Raw genomic sequence first — 13,668 nt, forward strand, 5'->3', positions numbered from 1 at the left:
AGCGGGCACTACCATGCTCAGATGCTCAGTACTGGTAACTAGTGATGAGTGGGCACTACCATGCTCGGGTGCTCAGTACTGGTAACTAGTGATGAGTGGGCACTACCATGCTCGGGTGCTCAGTACTTGTAACTAGTGATGAGCGGGCACTACCATGCTCGGGTGCTCAGTACTGGTAACTAGTGATGAGCGGGCACTACCATGCTCGGGTGCTCAGTACTCGTAACTAGGGATGAGCGGGCACTACCATGCTCAGGTGCTCAGTACTCGTAACTAGTGATGAGCGGGCACTACCATGCTCGGGTGCTCGGTAATCATAATGAGTAGTCGGACACTTGGACGAGCATGACTCCAGCACAGAGTGTAATGGAAGTCAATGGGGAAGATCTTCCGCAAAAATACTCAAGTTCCCCATTGACTTCCATTATACTCAGGTACTCGAGTTGCGTCCATCCGAGCTTCCAACTACTTATTACGAGTATCGAGTACCCAACCATGGTAGTGCTCATCATCATTAGTCGTTACTGCTCCTTATGACTGAGCATAACCGAAACAGTGGTAGACCATGACAGGCAGCCCTTCCTATCCAGCACCATTAGGCACTGACATCACTTGAACTTTATGGGTCCAAAACAAAATCTACAACATGGACCCAATTGTCATGGGTCTTCTTATATTGGCTACAGGAACCTTTGGAGTCCCACTTGGGCTTCAAGAGCAGGGTGCGACAGCCTCCACTATAGCTATACCCCTCGCTGGTGGTTCTCAGAGGACCTCCACCTCCACCACCAGTGACCACTGCTGGATTGGTGCATTGGAAAATGACTCACTGCCGACTAGGCTAAACAGGCAGTGGCGTCCGGATAATGGATATGTGTCGCCCTGGGCAAGCCAGGGGTCACAGGTCACAACACCACCACACCCCACATCCCAGGTAGGCACATCACAGCTAACCAAAAATCCTTGTTGCCTTCCTCCAGGAGTCTGATGATGCACACCAGGGGGTGGGCCAGGCGGTTGGCTCCGCCCACCGAGGAGCTCACAACTCTGGAGGCGGGAGTACCAGGCAGATGAGCTCAGGAAGGAGCAGGAGTGAGGAGTCAGCTCAGGGACGAGCTAGAGTAAACAACAGAGAAGTGAAGGTGAAGGAAAGAAAAGTGGAAAAGGAGGAAAGCAAGAAGTGGTGACAGAGCAGAGAGTGTGCAAGCCTGTGAGCCTAGCTTTGTGTAGGGCCAGAACAGCAAGGTCAGCGACGGCGGTGACTGTCCGGAGGGGGACCGTTTGGAAGTTCCTGGAAGGACCCCGTTGGCTGTGTGCCCGGTGGTCTGGAGCAGTGTTCCGAAGGACAGTCAGCACCAGGGCAGGGGCCTCTCGGACCCCGGCAAGGCTAGGTTTCGCCAAATTTGCCGAATCCGTCAGTGAAGGGGACGTAGATCCCCCAGCAACCAAGTCCCGATTGACGGCAACAGCCCAACCTGAAGCAGAGAGACACCGCCACCGCCAAGGCACCAGTTTCTCAGGGCCAGCGCCTGCGGGCAAAGTGTAGAGCTCCTCCGGCCCAGATTGTAGTCGGGGAGCGGGTAACCGGAGGGAATCCACCGCTACCACAAGTCAACCATAGGTGCAAGGAAGAGGGACATCACCGTCACCTACCGGGAGTGCAGGTGCAGCCGTCTGTGGGACCGTCCTACCAGCCGTTTGGTTTACCGTACAAACTGTGTCGATGTCTCAGGCTGAGTGAGTACCACAGTGCCGCAAGGCACAGCGCTGCCCCCGCGTCCCTGCGCCCACCAGGCCCTGCACCTCCCAAGCCATCACCGGGCCCCGGGATCACCAACCCCTACCCACGGAGGGGCAACACAACACCTGGCTGCTCCCCATCACCATCCCCGGGATCCCCGCATTGAGCAGCGGTGGTGCTACACATCACCACAACCGTGGGTGGCGTCACGGACATTATCCCAACATCCCAAAACCCCCCTTTCACTCACGGGCGAGGAGTGTCGCTCGAGGAACCCCGGGATCCGGCCCACAGCTCGAGCCACCACTGAGCAGCTGCCGGACCCGAGCAGAAGGGGTGAGCGTAGTGTGCCGACACCCTCCTCCCCGCCCGCGACAGATACAAAGTAGCATTGCTGTCCACATATGATAGTGGCGTCTGAATAATATAAAAATACCAAAGGGGTTTATAAAACCCAATTCCTAGATTTTGTATTTTTTTTTCAAGTGTTCATGGAAATCCTTATTAAAGAGGTTGTTAGAAACAGCGCCACTCTTGTCCAATGGCTGTGTCTGGTATTGCAGCTATCATTAAAACAAATGGAGCTGAGCTACCATTCCTGAGTTTGTTTTTTTTTAAATTTAACCTCCTTTAACCTCCTTTAAAAGAAGGACAAAATATAAAAGAGAATGCATATTTTACTAAAAACAGCGCCATCCTTGTCCACCGTGCTGGTTCAGGTTCCTCAGCACAGTCCTATGCCTTTCATTAGTATCAAGCTGCAATGCCACACCTGGCCATGGATGAGGGTGGCGCTATTTTTGTCCAATTAGATTATTTTTATTCTTACTAGTCTACACATAACAGAAGGAATGAAAGAATAAATGAAAAACTTAAGCAATAAGTCAATGACAATGCCATGGAGTAGATTCACCTTACAGGAGTAAAAAACAAAGCAAAAAACAATGCAAATATTCTAAATAGACTTCACAATGTGAAATGCTTATTCCAAACTCCTCATCTAACACCCACATAGTGCGTATGACAATGCAGAATACTCCCTTTATTTGCAAAAGGAAGAAACAAAGAACTGATCAGACAAGAAACAGCCAGCCCTGCTCCTAATGGAGCCCGATCTACAGGACAGCCACTCCTATGTGACAGTACAGGGATAATACACACACTGATGTCACAGTACAGGGATAATACACACAGTGATGTCACAGTACAGGGGTAATACACACAGCGATGTCACAGTGCAGGGATAATACACACACTGATGTCACAGTACAGGGATAATACACACACTGATGTCACAGTACAGGGGTAATACACACACTGATGTCACAGTACAGGGATAATACACACACTGATGTCACAGTACAGGGGTAATACACACAGCGATGTCACAGTGCAGGGATAATACACACAGTGATGTCACAGTACAGGGGTAATACACACAGTGATGTCACAGTGCAGGGATATACACACAGTGATGTCACAGTACAGGGATAATACACACAGTGATGTCACAGTACAGGGATAATACACACAGTGATGTCACAGTACAGGGGTAATACACACAGTGATGTCACAGTACAGGGATAATACACACAGTGATGTCACAGTACAGGGATAATACACACAGCGATGTCACAGTACAGGGATAATACACACAGTGATGTCACAGTACAGGGGTAATGCACACAGTGATGTCACAGTACAGGGATAATACACACAGTGATGTCACAGTACAGGGAAAATACACACAGCGATATCACAGTACAGGGATAATACACACAGTGATGTCACAGTACAGGGAAAATACACACAGCGATATCACAGTACAGGGATAATACACACAGTGATGTCACAGTACAGGGATAATACACACAGTGATGTCACAGTACAGGGATAATACACACAGTGATGTCACAGTACAGGGGTAATACACACAGTGATGTCACAGTACAGGGATAATACACACAATGATGTCACAGTACAGGGATAATACACAGTGATGTCACAGTACAGGGATAATACACACAGTGATGTCATAGTACAGGGATAATACACACAGTGATGTCACAGTACAGGGATAATACACACAGGGATGTCACAGTACAGGGATAATACACAGTGATGTCACAGTACAGGGATAATACACACAGTGATGTCACAGTACAGGGGTAATGCACACAGTGATGTCACAGTACAGGGATAATACACACAGTGATGTCACAATACAGGGATAATACACACAGCGATATCACAGTACAGGGATAATACACACAGTGATGTCACAGTACAGGGATAATACACACAGCGATATCACAGTACAGGGATAATACACACAGTGATGTCACAGTACAGGGATAATACACACAGTGATGTCACAGTACAGGGATAATACACACAGTGATGTCACAGTACAGGGGTAATACACACAGTGATGTCACAGTACAGGGATAATACACACAGTGATATCACAGTACAGGGATAATACACACAGTGATGTCACAGTACAGGGATAATACACACAGTGATGTCACAGTACAGGGATAATACACACAGTGATGTCACAGTACAGGGGTAATACACACAGTGATGTCACAGTACAGGGATAATACACACAATGATGTCACAGTACAGGGATAATACACAGTGATGTCACAGTACAGGGATAATACACACAGTGATGTCATAGTACAGGGATAATACACACAGTGATGTCACAGTACAGGGATAATACAGACAGTGATGTCACAGTACAGGGATAATACACACAGTGATGTCACAGTACAGGGATAATACACACAGTGATGTCACAGTACAGGGATAATACACACAGTGATGTCACAGTACAGGGATAATACACACAGCGATGTCACAGTACAGGGATAATGCACACAGTGATGTCACAGTACAGGGATAATACAGACAGCGATGTCACAGTACAGGGATAATACACACAGCGATGTCACAGTACAGGGATAATACACACAGTGATGTCACAGTACAGGGATAATACACACAGTGATGTCACAGTACAGGGATAATACACACAGTGATGTCACAGTACAGGGATAATACACACAGTGATGTCACATTACAGGGGAAATACACACATTGATGTCACAGTACAGGGATAATACACACAGTGATGTCACAGTACAGGGATAATACACACAGTGATGTCACAGTACAGGGATAATACACACAGTGATGTCACAGTACAGGGATAATACACACAGGGATGTCACAGTACAGGGATAATACACAGTGATGTCACAGTACAGGGATAATACACACAGTGATGTCACAGTACAGGGATAATACACACAGTGATGTCACAGTACAGGGATAATACACACAGCGATGTCACAGTACAGGGATAATACACACAGTGATGTCACAGTACAGGGATAATACACACAGTGATGTCACAGTACAGGGATAATACACACAGGGATGTGACAGTACAGGGGTAATACACACAGGGATGTCACAGTACAGGGATAATACACACAGTGATGTCACAGTGCAGGGATAATACACACAGTGATGTCACAGTACAGGGATAATACACACAGTGATGTCACAGTACAGGGATAATACACACAGTGATGTCACAGTACAGGGATAATAAATAGAGATGGGCAAATAGTAACTATTCGTGTTCGTATAATGGTTACTGAATCCTAAGTACTATTCAAGTACTCATGCGGCCACCACTAAGGGGAGCTTACGGCATTACTGTTTTATTGTTGAATCCCATGTGTAACCTGTATGCATTGAGCGCCAGTGCTCCCTCTAGTGGTGACTGCAGGTAGTGAGAAATTTGATCACTTTATTTGTATCTCAGTGTCAGAAAAACAAAGCTGTGACAGCTATACCAAAACATTATGAAACTAATCAGCAATGAACATTGGACCTAAACTGACGTCACACTCATAGGTGGACATCCCCTAAACAGGAAGGCATTGGAAAGTGAAGAAGCCATCACGATAATTATCTCTTTACAATTTCGGCTTCATTTTACAATCTGCTGTTGACTCACAAACTAATTAATAGATGCTAAGATGATAAGTGCTCCACTAATTTACAACCTAAACTGCAACATTCAAGCAAGGCTCTAGACAAAAACCCTAATTATAGCAATAATATGTAATAGTAAGGTTCTTACCGTCACCGTCTTGCAATCCCGTATCAATGAAAGCATATTTTGGAGTGAGACTTCCTGGTAGACAGTGATTGCACGCGCGCCGGCAGCACCGTGCTCCGACAAGTAACGACGGCAAGGATTTTTACAAGTCAGGGAAAGTTCAACGCCTTTACAGTGTCTTTAATATTCACGCCCCTCTCTAAAACCTGTCATTACGGAAAGATTGTCTGAGCACAAATAAGGAAGCTGTGTGCCATCAGATACAAGTCACTGTGTAAGAAACACTGGAGGTGGAGGTGTGTGCCGATATCCGGCAATCATCCCCAGAGAGCGACGATCCTGCGTCAGATGGGTTAATACGGTGACGGGGTGTAAAGTACAGTAGATAAAGAAGAGGTTGCTCGCTTACATAGCAGCAACATATACCATTGTGCTCTATAAACATTATCATCACAGTCCCCATTGCGGCTTTGTATGACTTTGGGGTGTGGGCAGAAACTGGAGAACCCAGAGGACACCCACGCAACAGGAGAACATTCAAACTCCTTATAGAGTTGGGGAAGATGCCTGGATGCTCCTTGGAACAAAATAAAAAAAAAAAAAAAAAAAAAAAAAGACGTTGGGTCTTCCCCACTTTTGTTAACCAGCCAACTGCGGACTGCAATCCCCAGCTGTCTGCTTTACCTTGGCTGGTTACCAAAAATAAAGGGGATCCCATACCATTTTTTTAAAAAATTATTTATTTCTAAATTAATAATTTAAAAAAATGGCGTGGGAGCTCCCCTATTTTTTGATAAAGAGCCAAGGTAAAGCAGACAGCTGGGGGATGGCATTATTAGGCTGGGAAGGCCCATTGTTATTTGGCCCTTCGTAGCCTAAAAAAAACAGCCCACAGCTATCACAGGAGTGGCGCATCCAATTCTGACACTTTGCCCAGCTCTTCTTGATTGCCCTGGTGCGGTGGAACGTTCTGAGAACGAGGATCCATGGGATTTGATGGACGTCATGGGATATTACACCATTGGATTACGTTGGAACTTCAAGGATTTTTTAAAATTAATAAGTTGGTGAACGAGGGAATGTGGGGGAGTCTTAAGGCCCTGTCACACACAGAGATATATCTTTGGCAGATGTGTGGTTGCAGTGAAATTGTGGACAATCAGTGCCAGGTTTGTGACTGTTTACATATGGAACAATATGTCCATGATTTCACTGCAACCACAGATCTGCCAAAGATTTATCTCTGTGTGTGACAGGGCCTTAACTGTATGTCTGTGTATTTTTTTACGTTACACTTACCGGGTTAGTAATGGAGATGTATGATAGATGTCTCTCCATCACAAACCCATGCGCTTGATGACAGCCGTCAACTTACAGCTGACATCAACCCCACCAGTATTACCCAAATTGACACCAGACCAGGGCAATCAGGTAGAACCAGGCAAAGCACCAGAATTGGCGTATCAAATGCGGGGCTGATATTTTTAGGCAGGGGAGGGCCAAATAACCATGGACCTTCCCAACTTTATAATACCAGCCCCCAGCTGTTTGCTTTACCTTGACTGGTTATCAAAAATAGGGTGATCCAAGCAGTTTTTTTATTTATTTATTTATTTATTCTCTGACCACATTTGTTTTCAGGGCATTTATCTTGCTCTGATCCCCATTGTGCTTCTTTTTGCAGCCCTGTAGCTCATACGATGACCATTTTACAGCCCAAACGTTTGGGTCCCCATTGATTTATATATGGTTCGGGTCAAGTTATGGTCAAGTCATGGTTACCGGACAAACGTTTGGCCAAACCCGGCTAAGTCGCACATTCACGGGTCTGCTCCTCCCTAGTGACAACTCTTCCTTGAGTCTACGAGGTCAACTTTTTAACTCTGTAGAACTTGCAATTAGAACCCCAAATTTAAAATCTGTCACCTCTACCATTTGCCATGTCTTATAGTGGTGTCTTCTTATGTGGCGGAGCTTCTTTTTGGTCCTTGGTCCAGGTACAACTGTAATGTTTGCACCTCCTTATTGCCTTAGCTTCTTGCTATAGATCATGGGATTTTTTGGGCACTATATGGGTACAGCATAAGAAGGGTGGCGCTTTATCAACAACACTGGACAAAGGACCCAATGTGTGTCGACCCTATATAGGGGAACTTCTGAAATACGACATAGCAGTCCTTGGGCACCATTTTTGTGTCTATAGACAGACATGGGTTGACATTGTACCTTTTTGAGCATACACATTTTCTTGTGTATAATTGGTGGAGAAATGTTGGACTTGATGGACCCAATTAACCCCATTTTCAACCTATATATCTATGAATTCATAAAAAAAAGATGCATCAAATTCAACCCACATCATATAACATACTTAGTTTCTCCTACAACTATAGAAGATATGTGACTGTAAGGGGTGCTGGTCCCTTTAAACAGGCTCGTCTCAGACAATTAGAGTGTCCGCTTATACTCCTGCTCATGGTCTGGTCTGGCCTCATAACTCAAGGAAATGTGGCTGAGGAGCCTCATAACAAATGCAGCCTACAGCTTCTAATTAAAAAAAAATATATAGAATGGATAAAACTCATTAAAAATAAGTTGGTTCGAATTTTTTTTTTTAGTATTTTCAGTTTTAATAGTTTTGTGTAATGCTGCCACCAGGGGGAGCCAAAGCTCTGCAGCAGACGACGCTACACAGAGCAATGAGAACCAGGAAGGAAATGCACAGCGTTCTCATGCACTTCCTAATCAGCACAGCTGAGAGGCAGAACTGCAGGGTATGTGAGGAATAGTCAGACAGACTGGGTCAAACACCGTACGGGCAGAAGCAGGACCGGAGGAGCGAGCAGAAGCAAAGTCAAAGTCAGGCTAAGGTCAGTACCGGAGGAAGCAACCGAGTGGGGAATAGGAGGGGGGACACAGGACAGGAGGGACGACCAGGGGACAGAACACAGACAAGGGCACGGGGGCACAGGAACAGACAGATCAGGATATCACTCACAGGACCAGCAATCACAGGCAAAGCAGAGCTAAGCTTATAGCCGGCGCTGGTTCACTGGAAGTGTCAGCTTTTAAGGCATCCAGGGGCCGGAAGTGAGGCCCAAGAGAAGGCTCCGCCCCCTAGCCATGTGGATAGGGAGGCGAATCATGACATTTCGAGTATACAACTTGAAAGTGGTTTTCAACAAAGGCGTGAAGACTGAGCTTGTGTAAGGCTGCGGGCCACGAGAAGTAAGTGGAATCTCTTATCTGTGCGAGAAGTAGCATTCCCAAGACTCTTAAGAGGCACCAGGATGAAAAATAGAGAAAGAAGTGCACTATGCTAGCCCGAAACCAAGCTACAACAACAAATACTGCCCCAATATAACTGGATATGCACACAAGAGATCCGATATTTATTAGGGGTAGTAGTGTGTATTTTATATATATATATATATATATATATATATATATATACACACACACACACACACACACATATACACTATATATATACACACACACACACACACATACACGTGTATACACACACTATACTCAAAAAAAGTTGATATTTGGCTTTCGGCTGAAACTTATCGAAGACTTAAAAGTTGACGCTACAGTAATATTTTATCATGACATTCCGCCATTTAAGTAGAATCATGCTATGGTGATTTCCTCATCTACAAACAATTTATTGAAACAAAAGCCAACATCAGTAATGGGTATTCCCTCCCAAAAAAATGTCAATGTTTCAATAACTTGTCTTGTGGCCTTGAGTATCTGTTCCAGCTGACAACGACGCCTCCTGCTGGTCACAAGTTAGGTATTCAAAACAGGGATGCCGCGGAGACACCATCACATGTTTCTCAACGCTGGCAGGAAACTAGCCAGGTCTTTCACCGGGAAGGAACAACCACGGGAAGGGCAGTCTCCAGTCAAGGAAACCGCCTATACCAAAACATGGTATCCATCCACAGACAGCTGTTTCGGGGTATTTGCCCCTCATCAGTGTGGAGTAGGAAATCGGCTAGTGGGAGGAATGCCTAGTAGAAGACTACATAGGTCAGGATGGTTGACCTTGTGTTGCATATTTTCCCAGGGGGCCTTGTTCTAGTGCATTGAGAAACATGTGATGGTGTCTCCGCGGTGTTGGTTGTTGATCTCCCCGAGGTCAACCATCCTTACCTATGTAGTCTTCTACTAGGCATTGCTCCCACTAGCCGATTTCCTACTCCACACTGATGAGAGGCAAATACCCTGAAACAGCTGTCTGTGGATGGATACCATGTTTTGGCATAGGTGGTTTCCTTGACTGGAGACTGGCCTTCCCGTGGTTGTTCCTTCCCGGTGAAAGACCTGGCTAGTTTCCCACCAGCATTGAGAAACATGTGATGGTGTCTCCGCGGTGTTGGACGTTGATCTCCCCGAGGTCAACCATCCTTACCTACAAGTTAGTTTTTGTCTGTGGAGACTGCCTCCCACTTTTCTTGAAGGGCGGCTCTTAGGTCGTTGAAGTTCTGGGGTACAGAGTTACAGCCTCTACACGGTGGCACAGCTGATCCCATAGGTTTTCCATGGGACTCAGGGCTGAAGATAGTGACCGGCTACTGGAGACTGGGGGACCGCAAGTTAAGCGGACGGCACTAACAATGCGACCTCTATGAGCTGGAGCATTGTCCTCAATGAAGATGACATTATATTCCAGCAGTAGGGGCTTGTCACTGTACCATTTACAAAGTGTAGGACTCTTCAGTACTGACTAGACACACCAACTCACACTGTAACACCACCACAGGCTCATGTAGTGACAACACTTCTTGGCATCTTTAACATCATTTTTGGCAAACATTTCTGCTCAGCGTGAATAGACTCATCAGTGACCAGCACACTTAAAACTTTGCGAAGAACGTCTGAATCAAGCCACATACAAGGTTATCCCGAAAAACAGTTGCTTCCTTCTGGTCAGCCAATGTTCCCCAACTCTGAGGACTGTTTTTTTCCAGCAGGACAATGCACCATGCCACACAGCTAGGCCAATCAATGTATGGATGAAGGACCACCACGTCAAAACCCTACCATGGCCAGCCCAATCTCCAGACCCGATACCCATTGAAAACCTCTGGAATGTAATCAAGAGGAAGATGGATAGTCACAAGCCATCAAACAAAGAAGAACTGCTTACATTTTTGCACCAGGAGAGGCATATGATCACCCAAACGTAGTGTGACAGACCGGTGGAAAGCGGCCAAGATGCATGAAAGCTGGGAATAACAATCATGGTTATTCCACAAAATATTGATTTCTGAATCTTCCCGAGATAAAACATTATTAGTTTTGTTGTTTCTAAATGATTCTGAACTTGTTTTCTTTGCATTATTTGAGGTGTGAAAGCGCTGTGCATTGTTCTGTTATTTTACCCATTTTTCATTTTCAAAAAATACAACATTTTTTGCTTGGAAATTCGGAGACGTGGTCAGTAGTTTATAGAATAAAAAGAACAATTTACATTTTACTCAAAAATATAAAGAGAAAAATCAGAAAAACTGACAATTTTGCAGTGCTCTCTTAATTTTTGCCAGAGCTGTATATACAGTATATCAGTATATATAAACACACACACACACAGACACACAACACAAATCAAAAATACACAATAGACAACCTCAAAAGGCGCAAGCTGAAGGTTTTACAATTGCTGGAACATCATTTAAAATCTGTGGCTAGACCTCAAAAGAACAGTGCATGCAAGACGACCAGGAATCTCACAGAACTGAAAGACGAGCCAGGAATCTCACAGAACTGAAAGACGAGCCAGGAATCTCACATAACTGAAAGACGAGCCAGGAATCTCACATAACTGAAAGACGAGCCAGGAATCTCACAGAACTGAAAGACGAGCCAGGAATCTCACAGAACTGAATTATGAGCCAGGAATCTCACAGAACTGAAAGACGAGCCAGGAATCTCACATAACTGAAAGACGAGCTAGGAATCTCACAGAACTGAAAGACGAGCCAGGAATCTCACAGAACTGGAAGACGAGCCAGGAATCTCACAGAACTGAAAGACGAGCCAGGAATCTCACATAACTGAAAGACGAGCCAAGAATCTCACAGAACTGAAAGATGAGTCAGGAATCTCACAGAACTGAAAGACGAGCCAAGAATCTCACAGAACTGAAAGATGAGTCAGGAATCTCACAGAACTGAAAGACGAGACAGGAATCTCACAGAACTGAAAGACGAGTCAGGAATCTCACAGAACTGAAAGACGAGCCAGGAATCTCACTGAACTGAAAGACGAGCCAGGAATCTCACAGAACTGAAAGACGAGCCAGGAATCTCACAGAAATGGAAGACATCTCCAAGCAAGGAAGAATGGATGAAAATCCCTTAAACAAGAATTGAAAGACTCTTGGCCGCTACAAAAAGCAGTTACCAGCTTTGATACTTGCCAAAAAGGGTGCAACTAGGTACTAACCATGCAGGGTGGCCAAACATTTGCATGGCTCATTTTCCTTTCTTGAAAATATGTCTTCGACATATAAAGATTCTAAACACAAGTTAAAAATCTACAATAGATCCCCTCAAAAGGGACAAGCTGAAGGTTTTACAATTGCCCAAACACCATTGAAAATCTGTGGCTACACCTCAAAAGAGCAGTGCATTCAAGACGAGCCTGGAATCTCACAGAACTGGAAGATGTCTCCAAGGAAGAGCAGTTCATGCAAAATGAACCAGGAATCTCACAGAACTGGAAGACGTTTCCCTGGAAGACCAGTGCATGATAGACGAGTCAAAAATCTCACAGAACTTGAAGGCTTCTCCAAGGAAGAGCATGCAAGACTAGCCAGGAATCTCATAGAACTGGAAGACTTGTCCAAGGAAGAGCAGTGCATGCAAGATGAACCAGGAATCTCACAGAACTGGAAGACTTCTCTAAGGAAGAGAAGTGCATGTAAGATGAACCAGGAATCTCACAGAACTGGAAAATGTCTCCAAGGAAGAGCAGTGCATGTAAGACAAGCCAGGAATTTCACAGAACTGGACGACGAGCCAGGAATCTCACAGAACTGGAAGAGGTCTCCAAGGAAGAGCAGTGCATGCAAGACAAGCCAGGAATCTCACAGAACTGGAAGACGTCTCCAAGGAAGAATGGATCAAAATCCCTTAGACAAAATTGAAAGACTCTTGGCTGCTACAAAAAGTGTTTACCAGCTGTGATACTTGCTAAAGGGGGTGTCACTAGGTACTAACCATGCAGGGTGCCCAAACTTTTGCATAGGCCCATTTTCCTTTCTGGTTAATTTAAAAATATAAAAGATGAAAATACATATATTTTTGGATAAAATACAAAAGAAATGTGTCATCTTTAACTTTATGCCCTTTAGAGATAATTTCATCTTCAATTTGCTTAACTGTTCACAATAACAGTCATTTTGACCAGGGGTGCCCAAACTTTTGCATGCCACTGTATATTAGAAATTGAATCAATGCAAAACCTGTGAACAATTTAGATAAAACCAAAAATATATTCAAGAGTAGACATGTATAGTCAATAGAAGTAATGTTTATATTCTGCACTTGGCATCCCATCAGGAATGTCTGAACCACAGAGCTTACGATCCGTCAATCATTACAGAGAAAATAGTCATGTATCTGATTGTCATATCCTATTCTTGTCAAAACAAAAAAAAAATCATGACATGAAACATGACGCCACGTAGAAGTTCCTGCACACTTCACACCTGGATTTCTTATTCATGCACCCAGGAGCCAACTTGATCCTCAGACGGGTCCTCCAG

The 13,668-nt window shown here is 44.8% G+C and overlaps 1 protein-coding gene across 9 annotated transcripts in view; it reads right to left on the reverse strand.

Annotated features, from left to right (window-relative positions):
• Positions 1-13,668, reverse strand: part of MAGI1 (membrane associated guanylate kinase, WW and PDZ domain containing 1) — a 713,270-nt gene that overhangs the window by 400,614 nt on the left and 298,988 nt on the right. The window contains exon 1 of one of the 9 annotated variants that reach the window (XM_075321387.1): positions 5,907-5,975. The exons of the other annotated variants lie outside the window; for them this stretch is intronic. The gene's annotated coding sequence lies outside the window, so the exon portion shown is untranslated. Of the gene's footprint in view, positions 1-5,906; positions 5,976-13,668 lie in introns of those variants that run through there. 9 annotated transcript variants of the gene reach the window in all.

The sequence above is a fragment of the Anomaloglossus baeobatrachus genome, chromosome 8 (genome assembly GCF_048569485.1).
Source record: "Anomaloglossus baeobatrachus isolate aAnoBae1 chromosome 8, aAnoBae1.hap1, whole genome shotgun sequence".
In the NCBI taxonomy this organism is placed as follows: domain Eukaryota; kingdom Metazoa; phylum Chordata; class Amphibia; order Anura; family Aromobatidae; genus Anomaloglossus; species Anomaloglossus baeobatrachus.